Source organism: Panthera pardus, unplaced genomic scaffold, assembly GCF_024362965.1.
Source record: "Panthera pardus isolate Hobbes unplaced genomic scaffold, ASM2436296v1 HiC_scaffold_22, whole genome shotgun sequence".
Lineage (NCBI taxonomy): Eukaryota > Metazoa > Chordata > Mammalia > Carnivora > Felidae > Panthera > Panthera pardus.
Window position 1 is genome coordinate 32224177 of NW_026526788.1, and position 16378 is coordinate 32240554.

A 16378-nucleotide genomic window follows, 5' to 3' on the forward strand; every position below is an offset into this window, starting at 1 on the left:
CCCAAAAGGTGTGGTGACCCCCACAGAGAGTGGGGACCCTGCGGGAGCAGGCCACGCATAAACACCACAGGACACTCTTGATCTGAGCTTGGAGGTAAGTCTTAAAGGAGCCGTTTCTGAAACAGCTGGACAAAGGTTACCAACAGTAAACAGGTTCCCTGGAGATGTAATCCTCTAGTAGCTAGTAAACCCCTCGCTAAACGCTGCTGCGCAGTTTATTGGAAGAGCAAGCCAGTAGTAAAGGCCCAGCAGGAGAGGCTTGCCCAGGAAAATCAGGCTGTGAGAAAGAAGGGAGGAAGGAAGAGGCGTGGGGAGAGTGACAACAAGGAGGGCACATCCTCATGAGGTGCAAGGGGGGGAAGACAGCCAAGTTGCTAAAGAGAACACCCATGAGGATAACCACGGCCACGGCGTCCAAGAACTCAGGGGGCGTGCAGGCTCAGGCCAGGCCTGGTGCACGCATCGCCTTGCACACTGCTGACCACGGACCGAATCTACCCTGAGGACATGTGGCCCATGCAATGTCTGGTTTTGTCTTTAACAATTGACATTAGAAGCCAATACTTAAAAAGTAAGGGGTTTTATTTAAAAACAAAAAACAAAAACAAACGAAAAACCCCCACCAGATTTCTAGCTCCTCTTGAAAATCAGGTGTCCTGGTTTGAGTAACGCCGGGAGTTGATGTTGAGACAAGCGTTAGAGAGCCAAGGGTTTATTCGGGACCTGCTGACAGCCGGCAGGGGAGGAGGAGAGCGAGACAGCCAGTGAAGGGATCCCTGTTAGGCCAGCTACTCCCCTGGGCTATTGGAGCAGAATCCCTCTGGGAAACGGTATAAAGCAGGTGCCTAATTCCACCAGAGGGGGAGGGTAAGGGACCCTGAACTATTCCTACACCAATGCTTGTCAGTCTTTGGCTGAAGGCTGCTTTGGGGAAGTATTCATTCCCCAGCACAGCCCTGCTGGCGGAAGAGCATTCCAGAATTCTGGAACATGGCTGTCAGGCCCAGGGATGCAGGCAGTTGGAGGTCTCCAGAGCATAGTGTAAGTATGCAGAGCGAGGTGTGTGGGGGTGGGAAAGGATCTGACAGCACCTGCTCCAGGGTGATGTGGGGCCCTCGCTCCCACAGGGACACAGGGCTACAGCTGGGGGAAGGCAGGCACCCCTCCAAGGAGAGAAGAGCCGGGGCCTGCGCCCCGCCCCCCGCCCCCGGTCTCTCCAACGCCGAGGCAGCATTTAGCACAGCACGTGCTCTATTTTACCTCCAACTGGGACATCTCTGTGTATCCATGTCTGTCCAAAGTGAGAAAGCAGCAGGCCAACAGGGCCACTGCTGTGACTCCATTCATTATAATTGCTCCCCGGGACCCATAGGCCTTTGCGTTTTCAACCTCCAGCTTGAAGTCCCGGTTGCATGCTGGGGTCTGAGCTGCATTTCCCAGCAATGCCTGCCCCGGGCTCCTTAACACTCTTTACACCTGAGGAATAAGCTGGTTATTCTGGAAACCATGGGCTTGGCTTCTGTCTGCCTGGTCAGAACCCTGAAATCAACTATCCGGTGGCCTTCTCTGTCTGCACCCACCTGGATTTCTCCTGTACACCCGGCCCGGGAGCAGCTGCTCCCCACCTGAACAGGGGCCAGACTAAGCAGTGAGGAAGAAGGCAGGTGGTTCTGCCCACCTAGAGGCTGGATGGGGCCACCCGTGTCCAGTCCACACCAGAGCTGCCCTCCCCGGCAAGGTTTCAACTTTTTTTGTCTCAGATGTGCATATAGTGGGCGATGCTCACCTGTGGGGTACACGGGTCCCCTGGGCATGCTCTTGCAACGATCAGCGTGGCAATCCCCAGTGCCTGGGTTCAAATGCCACCCCGTTCTCTCTCACCCAGGAAAGCTCAACAGAGTGACTAACCCAGGAGGCAGCACGTGCAAGGGCCCGGAGGACAAAGAGGATTTGGAGTGTTTGTGGCCCAAGAGACAGCTTGCTTCTGATGAGATAGGCAGCTGAGGAGAAGAGCAGGGCCTGAATGCGCAGGAGCCTCTAGGCCAACAGTAAGAAGGGACTGGACTTGATCCTTCAAGCTAGGGAGCCACTGAAAGCCAGAGTGAAGCAGAGGGGCTTGCTGTGATCACTGTATCCCATTTTACAGATGAGAAGAGGGAGGCCCAGACAGCTGACATTACCAGCAGTGTCAGGATGTGTGTGAATCCATGCCTGTCACCCTCACAGACCCTTCTGTCCCATCCTTTGCCTCAAGTCTCCTGCTTCTATCCATTGAGACCCAACAGGCCACATAAATACCAGGGAGGCACAAGCACAGAACCAGACTTCCCCTTGCGGTCACACAGAACAAGCCCGACCCCTCTTCTAAGTGCCCACTTTTCCAAGTCTGCCCCCTGAGTCTTCTCTCCAGGCTTGAATAGCAGCGTTGTGTCCTGCCTGTGTGACCTTGGACCAGTGCATTGTCCTCTCTGGGCCTTAGGTTGCTCACATGTAAAATGGGGACAATATCAACATGAGAGACAGGGATGCATGTCATGTGCCCGGTTCATGACGAGAGCTGAACAAACAGCTACTGCGTTTACTTGAGGCCATTCACCCCATGCCCGCCCTCTGCTGAGTGCCTCAGTTAGTCAGTGAATAGACCGATGTTATGAAGGCTGGAAGGGAGCCCTAACTAGAGATTATCATTTGTCTGCAGGACAAATCCTGAAAACCAGTGCTGAGCTTCAGAGACCCATCCCGAGATGCCCCACGGATCACCTCTCAGAGTTTGGGTAAGTGAACAGGGGTGGGTCCTGTTTCCTCTTGTAAGTTTTCACGAATTCCCCTTCTGCGCCTTAACATTCTCTTTTCCCTGCTCGGTGGTGACTTCTTCAAGCAGCGTCCCTTCCGGGAGAACATGGCCTCAGCCTTCCGTCTGGGTGAGTGGAGAGACTGAGGCTAGGGAACCAAGAAGATCTGGGCTTCAGTCAATGCCTTCAGAACAGTGCCCGGTGGGTGCTGCTCCCCACTGCCCCGGCCCCAAATAGAGGCGTGCTCACACTCAGCTTGGAGCCCACTGCTCCTGACATGTGTCCCGCCTGGCTGGGGAACAGAGGAACGGTTGGGAAGACGTGTGTCAAGCCTGGCCCATGGAAGCAGAGTCCAAGGAACCCATTACAGGGCAGCGCTCCCAATAGCTTACTTGCAGATGTCAGTGTGCCGCCCGCTTCCTGTCCTTCACGGGTGATGAAGCCTCAGCGAAAGGCTTCATTCAGCATCGGCTCCCACTGGGCCTGACCCAGCGCAAGTGACTGCGGAATGAATGAATGAATGGTGATGAAGTTTAAGAAGCACTTAGAATAAACGCCTCCATTTTTTTTTTTATTGTGGCAAAATACACATGACATCAAACTTACTATTAGTGGCACTTAGTACATGCCTAAGGTACAGCCATCACCACTCTCTCACTCCAGAACGTTTTCATCACCCCAGAAGGAAGCCCCATATTCCCTGGTAACCACGGATCTGCTTTCTGTCCCTATGGATTTGCCTGCTCTGGGCATGTCATGTAAATGAAACTATACAGTATGAGGCCTTCGGTGTCTGGCTTCTTTCACTGAGCATCATGTTTCCAAGGTTCATCCAAGTATGCGTGAGGACTGCCTTCCTTTTTAAGGCTGAAGAATAGTCCGCTGTGTGGATGGACCCCGTTTTGTTTATCCGTTCATCCGTCAATGGCCCCCTCGGGCCGTTTCCAACTTTTGGTAGCACTTCCATTTGATAAACGTTTCCTGCACACCTGCTATGACCCAGGCCCTGTTCTGGGTGTCTGCTCATGATCTCCTTTTGAACCCTCCTAAGTGCTCTCAACTACATGGGAATTATCTCCCCATTTCACCGATAAAGGAACTGAGGCTCGGCAAGGTTTAAGGACCTTGCTGAGATAGAAATAGCGGAGCCCAACAAATGTGGGCTGCGTGCCCGCCGTGTGCCAGACCCCACGCCGGACTGCAGGGTAGAAAATTGAAAGCACAGTCCCCATCCCCACAGGGACAGACATCCCACGTCCGACTTTTCAGGGCAGACTCGGTGTTACTTACTTTTCTTTTCTTTTATTTTCTTTTTTTTAAATTTTTTATTATTTTGAGAGAGAGAGCAAGCAAGGGAGGGGCAGAGAGACAGGCAGAGAGAGAATCCCAAGCAGGCTCCATCCATGCTGTCAGTGGAGCCTGACGCAGGGCTTGAACTCCCAGACCACGAGATCATGACTTGAGCTGAAACTAAGACTCAGATGCTTCGCTGACTGAGCCACCCAGGTGCCCCAGTATGACTTGCTTTCATACCTTCCAATAAGAGAAATTCATTGACAGCTCCAGTGAGGCTTTGTAACCATCTGTACCCAAAAATTCCCAGTCAGGGAAAAATAAAACCCACCATCAATATGCCATGTCTGTGTCAGTACCTCCCCCACCCCGCCGCCTACGACTGACGGGAATGTCCAAGTTGAAGCGGCCGGGCCTTGCCGGCTCAAGTGTAACTCACCAGCAACTTTCTGCCATTGACAGCAGTAAGTTACTCAGTCCGCATCTGTACCAACGGCTCCCGAGGGAGCTTTACAGGTCTTCTCAAGAGGTCCAGGACCGCCCCTGCAGGGCACTTCATCTCAGACACAGAAGCAGAGTAACCAGACCCCAGTCCTGTGGCTGGCTTAGTGATTTCTCAGCACTGTGCCTGGAGAGCCCCGTGGTCATGTGGCTGTGGGGACAGCGTGGCATCCCGAGGACATAAGCAGGAGAAGGCTCATGCAGGACCCTGCCAAAACTTCTGGTCACTGAACCCCCCCCCGGGCAGGACCCAGCAGAGAGGCACAAAGTGGTAGGAGCTGGAGGGCTCAGAGCCCATCCCTGTGTGTCTTTTCTCAGGCTGCGGGAGGTTTAGTGCCTGTCCCAGGAGCTACCGGCAGTTACACGTGTGAACTCTGGGAGCATACGCTGAAGTGGAATTTAAGTGAGATTGGGTGCTTTTTCCCAAATAGTCAGAGATGCCACCATCTTTGCAAATATCGGCATCCGGGTAGCCTGGAGGACAAGAGCGTAATCTGGAGCCAACCTGCTTGTCCGCAAATCCTGGCTCCGCCATGCTGTGTGACCTCAGGCAAAGCGCTCAACCTGTCTGTGCTGCAGCTTCCGCCTCTGTCAAATGGGGAAAGGGATGGTATGTACCTCATGGGGTTACTGTAAGGATTAAGTCAAGTCCTATGGGTAAGGGGCCAGGCACCTAGGAAGGCCTCGTAAATGTCACCCATTACGGTAAGAGCCTGGTCACAGGTGGGAATAAAGAGAATAAAATGGACTTCTAATGAGTTCTCTTCCCAGAAATGACAAGGTTGATGGAGTGTCCGTGAACATTTCAAGCAAGTGAACATTCATGTTATTGTTTCTCACCCAAAAACCTCCCTCGAAGCCCCCCACCCCTGCCCCCCGCAGATACAACTGACTGAGAATCATAACGATGAAGATTTTGGAGCATGTTCTCTCTGCTAGCAGTGTGCCGGTGCCTACCTTGCAGGATCTCACTGGCCACCCCTCCCAACCTGTGAAACGGGCACTCGATTATCACCCATTTTACTGCTGAATGAATTTAAGGCTCGAGGGGGTGAAGCGGTCTTCCTGCCTCTAGAGCTTGACCTCAGAATAGCTGTGCCACACCGTTGCGGGGACATCTGTGAGTGGAGGGCCGTCAGCCTGCTCATCCCTCTCTTTGGTGACAGGATGAATAAAGGGACTCATTCATTGGCCCGGTTGTCTAGGGCCTTGGGCAATCCCTGCAGATGTTGTCTGCCTGTGTGAATAGTGCTCATGGGATCCTGACGTGGGCAAGAAAGAGGCAGTGGGACCAGAGTCTCTAGAATTCAGCTTCTCATGCCAGCGGCGTGGAGCTGACACAGGGAAATAGCACGTGCAGGTTTCCTAGATGAAAGGTCACTGTTGCCCTCCAGAAACCAGCCCATAACAAACACAGGAATAAGTCTCAAACAGCAGAGCCAAGAAATGTGAACCAAAACAACACTGACCTCTTACATTGGCAACAATGTTTTTTATTTTCTTTCCTTTTTTTTTTTTAAGTTTCTTTATTTAGAGAGAGAGAGAGAGAAAGCACAAGTCAGGAAGGGACAGGGAGAGAGGGAGAGAGAGAATCCCAAGCAGGCTCCACACTGTCAGCACAGAGCCCGACGTTGGGCTCGAACCCCACGAACCCTGAGATCATGACCTAAGCCGAACTTGGACGCTCAAAAGACTGAGCCACCTGGGCACCCCAGCAACAGTGTTTTTTAAATAGTAAAAACCCAGTGCTGGAGAAGGTGGGGAGAAACATCCGTTCCTCCCATGGGAGACTGTAGGAGGAAAGTTTGGAGATATGTATCAAACACCTTAACCTTTTTTCTGACACTTTCATCCAGCAGATTCAGTACAGGAGTTTATCTTAAGGCAATAACTATGGCTGAATGCTAAGATTTAATGTTGTTGGACATTAAGCATTGCTTACAATGGTGAAAACCCGGAAAACCACTTAAGTGTTGAATAAGAGAGAATTGGTCAAATAAACTGTGGTTGCACATATAAATGGGATTCTCTGCAGCCACTAAAATGAGCATGCAGAAGACTTTTTTAATGACAAAGATGTTTAGGAAAATTACATGACAAAAGTAATCTGTAAAACAGCAAGTACCAACCATATGACTCGACTTACAGAAAATATTCTCTATAACATGAACACGTTTGCACAGAGAAATGATTGGAAACACATAAACCAAACTGTGGACAGTAAATTACTTATCTGAGTTTTCAACAATTTCTTTAACAAGCATGTATTCGTCGCATCTGTCACTTGACCTTGAAGAGTGTAGCCTCTGGGGGCGCCTGGGTGGCTCTCGGTTGGTTAAACGTCGGACTTGCGCTGACTACACGGAGCCTGCTTAGGACTCTCTCTCTCTCTGCCCCCCCCCCAAAAAAAATAAAAAGCTGTCTCTCCCTGTCTCAAAAATAAATAAAACGTTAAAAAAATTTTTTAAAAAGGGGCTCCTGGGTGGCTCAGTCGGTTAAGCAGCCAACTTCGGCTCGGGTCATGATCTCTTGGTCCGTGAGTTCGAGCCCCGCGTCGGGCTCTGTGCTCACAGCTCAGAGCCTGGAGCCTGTTTCGGATTCTGTGTCTCCCTCTCTCTCTGACCCTTCCCCGTTCATGCTCTGTCTCTCCCTGTCTCAAAAATAAATAAAACGTTAAAAAAAAAAAAAAAATTAAAAAAAAAAAAAAAAGGCTGTAGCCTCTGGAATCAGGCTGCCCGAGCTCAAATCCCATTTCTGTCTCTGGTTCATGGACACATCTCTGAATTTCTATATTCAAGTACACGTGGGGATAATAATAATAACACCAAAGCACCTGATCAGGGGATGTTGGGAGGCTCTAAATGAGATGGTAGTATAATTCCTCACGTGATTTATCATTACCATTACTGTGATTACCATGACTAAATACTGTTATGATTATTTTTTAATTTTTTTGTTTTTAATTTTAATAGTAATTTTTTTAAACTTTATTGAGGGAGAGGGTGAGTAGGGGAGGGGCAGAGAGAGAGAGAGGGTGAGAGAGACCCCTGAGTTGACTCCACCCTGTCAGCACAGAGTCTGTCGCGGGGCTCAGACCCATGAACCATGAGATCATGACCTGAGCGGAAACCAAGTGTTGGACGCTTACTGACTGAGCCACCCAGGCGCCCCTGTTCTGATTATTCGTATAACTTTTGCCATTAGGAAGGAGCAAAGCCTGAGTGTTTGCCCGCTTCCTCTGCCCCCTACCAGGTCCACCCTGCCCCCCGTGGCCGGCACTTGTTTTGTGACCTGCAGCGAGGCCTTCGGCTCGCCCTTGCCAGGACTCCGGTGTTCCGTCCGCCTTGCCCCCGTCCACAGAGAGGGCTTGGAAGAAACAGCCCAACAAACATCGGTCTGCTGGTCTCAGAGTGAGACGCGGAAGTTTACAAAAATGCGTAAGCAAATGTTTGATTTGGGAGGAGAGAAGGAGCAGGAAAGGAGACTTTTCAGTAAGGCCCAGGAAGAGACTGTCATTCGTCGCTGGAGCCTCCGTGTTTGCCCCGCTTGTTTCTTCACTTCATCCCGACCACAGCGTTTGCTGTGAAGCATCTGGCTCCAATATGGGGCTGATTTTAATAAATCCAAGACATCTCCCTTAGCCCAGCAGACTTGGAAGAAGCCACGGACAAACCCCACGGTGTTGCCAGCAGGAGCCCTGAAAGGCAGGGATGGATAAGAATGGGGAGGGTAGTTAATAACCTAGTGAGGACCAGAGCGCATCTGGGGTGGGGGGGAGGGGAGGCATGTACATGTGACTGATGTATTTAGAAATCAAGAGGGATGGACCAGAGAGAGACATGCCCATTGGAGCTGACAGCAGCCTCTGGCAAGCATCCACCTGCCCTTGGTTTCTATCCTCTTCTGTGGCCCCTCATGAGGCAGGAGCTGGCTCATATGGGTCCCAGATTTCTCCAGATGGAGAGAAGAATAGGATCATGGGACATGTTGTAGTTGTTTACACACACACACACCTCTCCTTCCAGACAGGGTAGACAAAAGGGTTATGGGGTTTTCCATCCAGACTCTATCCTCCAGTTCGTTTAACCCGGAAGGATGCTGCAGTGTTCAGGTTTAATCTGGAAGGACACGGGTGTTAATTGTGTTGACCCAAGACAAAGCAGATTACCCGTTGTTGGAGACAGCATCCGGGAGGGTGAACAGAAGCATTAGGTTGAAAATGAGAGAAAGTGCATTAAAAAAAAAGCTGTGATTCCTAGAAATTCCCACTCCACCCACTTCCCACAACTATTCTATTACTCCAAAATGAGAAATTAATTCCTCCGGGATTAGGATTGTGAAGAATGGGCCAAGACCCAAGGAAAAGGCCTTATGTTTGCAGGGCATCAACTTGGCTTAGATGGAGCTCACAAAGCAGTGGCAAGGGGGGACTGTGCCTGACTTCTGTGCCCATCAGTAAAGTCTCAAAATACAGTTGGTCAAGGATGCCCAGAGCAGGTTTGGGGGCTGGCCTCTTCTGATATTGCTGTTCGTAATAGGACAGATTGTGAAGGGATATTAATTGTGACAATATTTGCCTTGTTCTCCCTTCTGGATGTAGATGTGCAAAGAATGGGCAAGGTCACGTTCCCTTCCCAGACAGGAAGTAGAGACCAGACACCTTCAACCCGAACTCTGGGTCTCAGCAGGGAAGAGATAAGCCACCATTGATGAAGCCACTAAACTCAACAATCACCTTTTTACTACTTAGGTAACAACAACAAAAATAGAGCTCCCTAGGGGCGCCTGGGTGGCGCAGTCGGTTAAGCGTCCGACTTCACCCAGGTCACGATCTCGCGGTCCGTGAGTTCGAGCCCCGCGTCAGGCTCTGGGCTGATGGCTCGGAGCCTGGAGCCTGTTTCCGATTCTGTGTCTCCCTCTCTCTCTGCCCCTCCCCCGTTCATGCTCTGTCTCTCTCTGTCCCAAAAATAAATAAAAAATGTTGAAAAAAAAAAAATTTAAAAAAAAAATAGAGCTCCCTAAACTAACCCAGTGGTTTTCAACTCTGGGCACACATTAATTAAAATCACCCACTTGTTCTCAAACTTTCATATGCATTAGAATCTCCTGGACAGCTTGCTAAAAAACACAGCTTTCTGCACCTAACCCGAGTTTCTGACTCACTGGGTCAGGGCGTGTCAACTTAAAAAAAAAAAAAAAAAAGCAAACCTCAGAATAGGTTAGTAAATGCTTTCTTGGCTGTCTGAGGTTACGCACGCTTGCAAACAATCCCCCAAAAATGCAATTCACATCACAGAGTATAAGGTGTTCGGTTGTAAAAATTAAGATTTACTGATTTCCATATAGTCACGTACATTTTCCATAATCTTTAAATTTTTTTAATGTTTTTTAACGCTCATTCATTTTTTTTGGGAGAGAGAGCGCGCGCACAAGTGGGGGAGGGGCAGAGAAAGAGGGAGACACAGAATCTGAAGCGGGCTTCAGGCCCTGAGCTGTCAGCACAGAGCCCGACGACGCGGGGCTCGAACCCACAAACTGTGAGATCATGACCCGACCTGGAGTCAGATGCTTAACTGACTGAGCCAGCCAGGCATCCCTCCATAATCTATCTTAATACATTATGTTTCTAACAGACCTGATTGCTAAAAAATGTTGCCTGCATGCCTCTGCTTAACTGGTTTTCTGGTCCTTCTTGGTTTGGTTTCTCCTCGAGGTCACTTGAGATGGGCATAGTCGGCTAACATAGGTCGCCTATTTTCAGGCGCTGCGGTTAGTGCCCAAGTCAGGCCTGAGAATTTGCATTTTACCAAGTGCTGCTGGTGCTGCTCATCCCTGGGCCACACTTTGAGAAGCACTGCCCTCCCCCTGTCCTCAGAGACTGACTCGACTGGTCTGGGGTGGGGCCTGGACATCCGTTATTTAAAAGTTCCCAGAGTGGGGTGGCTGGCTGGCTCAGTCATGTGGAGCATGAGACTCTTGACCTTGGGGTCGTGAGTTCAAGCCCCAGGTTGGGCATAAAGTTTACTTATAAATAACTGAATAAAGGAAGGGAGGAAGGAAGGAGGGAAGGAAGGAAGGAAGGAAGGGCCCAGAGGATTCTGGGAGAACCTCCGTCACCTGCAGGGTCAATTAAGGTACGATGGGCTACAAGACGACATTATAAAAATAAGTACAAACATCCAGTTGTCAGTTAAGTACTAATGAAAACCCAGCTGTTCTTAATCATGGCCTTATCTCTCTCCTATTCCTTTTTTACATCAAAGAGAAATCTTGACACCTGACCTGGCCTGTCTGCAGCTTCCCAGAGGCCGTCGCTGCATGTCTCTGCTTTGTTCTGGATTCTGGCTGAGTGCTAACATCAGCACTGGTCACAGCCCTTAGCTCTCAGTCTGCAGGTTCCCTGATGTCTTCCTGCCCTCCCTGTTGCGTTGTTCCAAGAGAAACGCTCCCTCACCTTGCACATGGGGCAGACGTCCCCTAGGCCTCGCCTTCCTTACCACAAGGAAAGCTGATTTGCCTTGATCAGGGCAAGAGCCAAGGTCCTGTGGGCCCATGTCCACGGCCTGGGCGGGCTGGCTCGGCTCAGGGGAGGCAGCAGCTGAGCACGCAGCTGACAGTCTGATCCCTGGTCTGCAAGGGCATAAATCCCCATCTGAGGCCTGGCAGAAGGGGAGCTGTGGGAAGATTTACAAAACAAGGAACAGATGCTCTGAACAATGACTCCCCCAAGAATGGAGCCCAATACATTCACATCAGGAAGGGAAGGGTCATTGGAGGCTGGCCCATTCCTGCTACGGGAGCCTCAGATAGACACAGACGGGCAAGCGGACTGACCAGGCAGCCCTGAAGAGCAGAGGCAGGAGAATGAACACACTCCACCCCCTGGCCCAAGTTCTTACAAGCAGTATCTTTTTTTTTCTAAATGTTTTATTTGTTTTGAGAGAGAGAAAAAACGTGAGTGGGGGAGGGGCAGAGGGAGAGAGAGGGAGAAAGAATCTTAAACAGGCTCCACACCCAGTGCAGAGCTCAACGCGGCGCTCGATCCCACGACCATGAGAGCGCGACCTGAGCGGAGATCAAGGGTCCGACGCTTAACCAACTGAGCCACTCAGGCGCCCCTACAAATGGTATCTTATTTCATCCTTACAACAATCCCCACAGGCGATGCTGTCATTGCTCCTGATTTGAAGATGAGGAAACAAGCTCAGAGATGTCGAGCACCTGCCTGAAGTCACACAGCTAGTATGTTGGCTAACATGTATCGGGTCATTACTACAGGCCAGGCACTGCTTTAGTTTTTTGTTGTTGTTGTTGTTTTGTTGCTTTTTTGTTTTTTACACGTAGTGACCTATTCAAACCCCACAACAATTCTAGAAGCGGTGTATGAGTCAGCATAGGTTAGGTCGTAGTGTGGTAACCCCCAGTGTCTCAAGGACTGACATAACAAAGGTTTATTTCCCCACCTGAGCAAAGCCTGCTATGTGTCCCTGTGACTTTCCAGGGCAACTTTCCTTCATTCAGTGACCAAGCAAGCTTTGATCTTGTGGCTTGGCCAACTGAGCTGGAGGCCACCTGGATGCTGAGGCAGAGAAAAAGAAGATGGTTGGAGGGTCACGTGCTGGCCTTTCTCCGCCGCTTTGGCCCACAGGCCACTGGCAAATGCGAGTCACGTGGCACCCACCAAACTGCAGGGGGCGCTCGGAAATGCAGGGGAACAAATAAAAAGTTCGGGGACCATCACTATCTCTGCCACAGGTAGGTATTACTATTATCCGCATTCCCCTCTTACAGACAAGAAGACTCAAACCAAGAGGTGAGGTGACCTGGGCTGCCACCACAAAGTATCACCAGCTGGGGGGCTCAAACAACAGAAACGTGTTGTCGCACTGTTCTGGAGGCCAGGAGTCTGAGACCGAGGGGTCGCAGGCTCAGGTCTTTCTGCAGGCTGTGCGGAAGAATCTGTTCCGTGCCTCTTTCCTCGTTTCTGGCAGTCTGCGGACATCCTTGGAGTTCTTTGGCTTGTAGAAGCATAACCCTGATCTCTGCCTTTGTCTTCACACAGCGTTCTTCCTGGAGGCAGCTGCCTCCAAATTTCTCCCGTTTATGAGGACCCCAGTCATACTGGGTTACGGGCCCACCCTACTCCAGCATGACCTCATCTTAACTCACTTCGTCTGCAACAGCCCCGGTTCCAAGTAAGATCTCGTTCCGAAGTACAAGTTAGGAGTTTAACATCTAAACCTGGGGGAGCACAATTCCACCCATACTACTCAAGATCACACGTGGCCAGCAAGTAAAATCACTTGAATCCCAGCCTGTCTCGTTGAACGCTCCATCCAAGGTAACGATGACTTCCTCTGAGGCGGAAGGCTAGGAAACATTTGGAGCCACAGCGATGATGAGAATGAATCGTGTTTTTCTTGTCAGTCCCCGGAGGCAGGGATCAGACCCCATAAAACCACCCTTGCACTTGATGTGACTCTATAAACACAAAATCCTTTTGAACTCTTCAACAAGGATGTTGAAAACCTCCAAGAAATTAAAATTCCTCTCCGTTCTTACTCCCTCCACACAAACGGGGTGCGGTGTTCTCCTCACAACAAACAGCCGTGGGGCTCTCTTAGGGTCCCACCCGCAAGGCTGGTCTGGAAGGCAGGCCATCTCTAACTTTCCCGTTTTTACCAACTGGTGATGTGGCCCCGACAGAATGAGCGGGCATCACAGCCGACCTCAGTCTGGAAGGTGTGACAGATGACCTCTGCTCCACCTTCTCTGTCTGCTATCAAGCAAGTGGGGAAACAGGAAAGGGTGTGTGTGCACACATATTAATCCATATACCTTCCTGTGCTCTTCCCCGGGTTCCTACCCATTACTCCACCAGCCCCAGGGCACAGAGACCCCATCTTTACTTTTTTAAGTCTCCATCTTTGCCCATAACCTCCCCCGGGGGTCTCCTGTTGGACTGAGGCAGGATTCCCCTTAACCCAGATGGGAAGGAAACAATACAAAGGTTTTGAGTTTGGACGTCACAGTTTTATATTGATGCTTTGAATGAAGGCTCCCAGGTTCCAGAAATACAGCAATAATGAGCAAAATATGTTGGTAAAAATTAAAAAGCTCCCTTTCCCAAAAAAAAGACAAAGTCACAATCAAAAACATGATCAACGTTTGTGCGGTGCAGAAATGGAATGAAAACCCCAAGCTGTGAGAGGGGCAGAAGCCCTGGGGTCAGAGGCAGAAGCGAGCAAAGCTGGTGAGAAGCTGCACTTTGGGGGGCAGGACGCAAGGGGGCACAGGCATGACTTTTCCTCCAGGACCCAAAGGAGAATCCTCTCTGCACAGGAACCTGTGTCTGACCTCCCCCGTATAAGCTTGGAGCAGGCCCCCCAAAATGCCCACCTAAGTTCTAGACTGTGGGCTCAGACGGCAAAGCCTGAGACAGGCATGGTGAGCAGGAGAGATAGAAGAAAGAAAACAGAAACGTGAACCAACTTCTCACTTGCAATTGACCTCGAAACTAACCTTCCAAATCCGAGTCCATTGTGCTAACCATTATTCTATGGGACCCTAACATTCCAAATCAAGTGAAGACATTTAATGTTAAGAAAACGGACAAACTCAACAATAAGGAGTAAACTCACTACAGATGAATTTCAAAAAATTCTTTAAAAGAAGTATGTTTAGGCTCCTTAGAGGTCAATGCAGGAATCAATTCTTAAAAAAGAATAAGCAATTATGAAGCCTAAGTGGGAAGGAATGAAACAAGAACAGTGAACATAAAAATATATATTTCTAAAAATCAACAAGTTACAGAGCACCTGGGTGGCTCAGTGAGTTAAGTATTCGACTTTGGCTCAGGTCATGATCTCACAGTTCCTGAGTTTGAGCCCTGCATCAGGCTCTCTGCTGTCAGTGCAGAGCCTGCTTGGGACTCTCTGTCCCGTCCCCCCCCCCCCCCCCCCCGCCTCTCTCTCTCTCTTAAAAATAAATAAAATGTTAAAACAATTTTAAAAATCAACAAGTAGGACTACATCAAACTAAACATCTGCACAGCAAAAAAAAAAAAAAAAAAAAAAAAACAAAATTAAAAGGCAACCTATCAAATGGGAGACAATATTTGCAAACCTTATAAGGGGTTAACATTCAACATATGTAAAGAATTCATACAACTCAATAGTAAAAAACCCAAACAATCCAATTAAAAAATAGGCAGAGGAACTGAATAGACATGTCTCCAAAAAAGACATCCAAATGGCCAACAGGTACGTGAAAAGATGTTCAACATCACAGATCAGCAGGGAAATGAAAATCAAAACCACAGTGAGAATTCACCTCCCACCTGTTAGAATGGCTATCATCAAGAAGACAACGGATCATTTGTTTTGTTTCTTAAATTCCACGAGTGAGATCATATGGTATTTATCTTTCTCTGACTTATTTCACTTTGCATTATATTCTCTAGATCCATCCGTGTCATCGCAAATGGCAAGATTTCATTCTTTTTATGGTTGAGTAATATTCCATTGTATGGTCATAGAGGGAAAAAGGAGAGAGGCAAACCAAGAAACAGACTGTTAATTCTGGAGAGCAAACTGATGGTTACCAGAGAGGATGGAGGGGCGGGGGTGGGGGGGGCGGCAGGGGAATGGGTGAAACAGGTGATGGGGATTAAGGAGTGCAGTTGTGATGAGCACCAGGTGTTATATGGAAGTGTTGAATTACTAAATTGTACACCTGAAACTGATATTACACTGTATGTTAGCTGGAATTTAAATAAAAAAAAAACAAAACAGATAACAGATATTGGTGATGATGTGGTCAGAAGGGAACCCTGGTGCACTCTTGGTGGGAATGTAAATTGATTTGGCCACTATGGAAAACAGCATGGAGGTTCCTGAAAAAATTAAAAATAGAATTCCCATGTGACCCAGAAATTCTTCTCCTGGGTATGTTTCTAAAGGAAATGAAAATGGGATCTTGAAGAGATCTCTGCACGCCCATGTTCACTATTCACAATAGGCAAGATATGGAAACAATCTAAGTGTCTGTCACTGGATGAATGGATAAGGAAGAGATACAATAGAATATTATCTATATTATAATGCAATATATTATATATTATGATACAGCATATATTTATATCCATAGGTATGCACACGATGGAATATTATTCAGCTATGAGAAACTAGGAAGTCCTGCTCTTTGTAATAACACGGATGCAATTTGAAGATATGATGCTGAGTAAGACAAGTCAGACAGAGAGAGACAAATACTGTGTGATATTACTTATCTGTGGAATCTAAGAAAGCCAAGCTTGTGAAAACAGAGAGTGGAATGGTAGTCACCAGGGGCTGGGGGGCAGGACTTGGGGAATTGTTGGTTGGGGGTACAAACTTGGAGCCAGTAGGTAAGTAAGTCCTAGAGACCTAATGAACACCATAGGGATGATCGTCAACAACACTGTATTATAAACTTCAAAGCTGCTAAGAGACTAGATCATAATTGTTTGCACCACAGAAAAGAAATGATAATTATGTGACACGATAGAAATGTTAGCTGACACTACAGTGGCAATCATATTGCAATGTATAAATGTATCAAATCAACACATCGTGTACCTTAAACTTATACGTTATATGTCAATTATATCTCAATAAATTTTTAAAATATCTTTAAAGTAAAAAATACATCGTTGAACTTAATAGAATGGATATACTCCTATGGGACACAGCTGTTTAGCTCAGAGAAATTCACCCTGAATGGAGCAGAGAGATAGGTAATATAAGCATCAA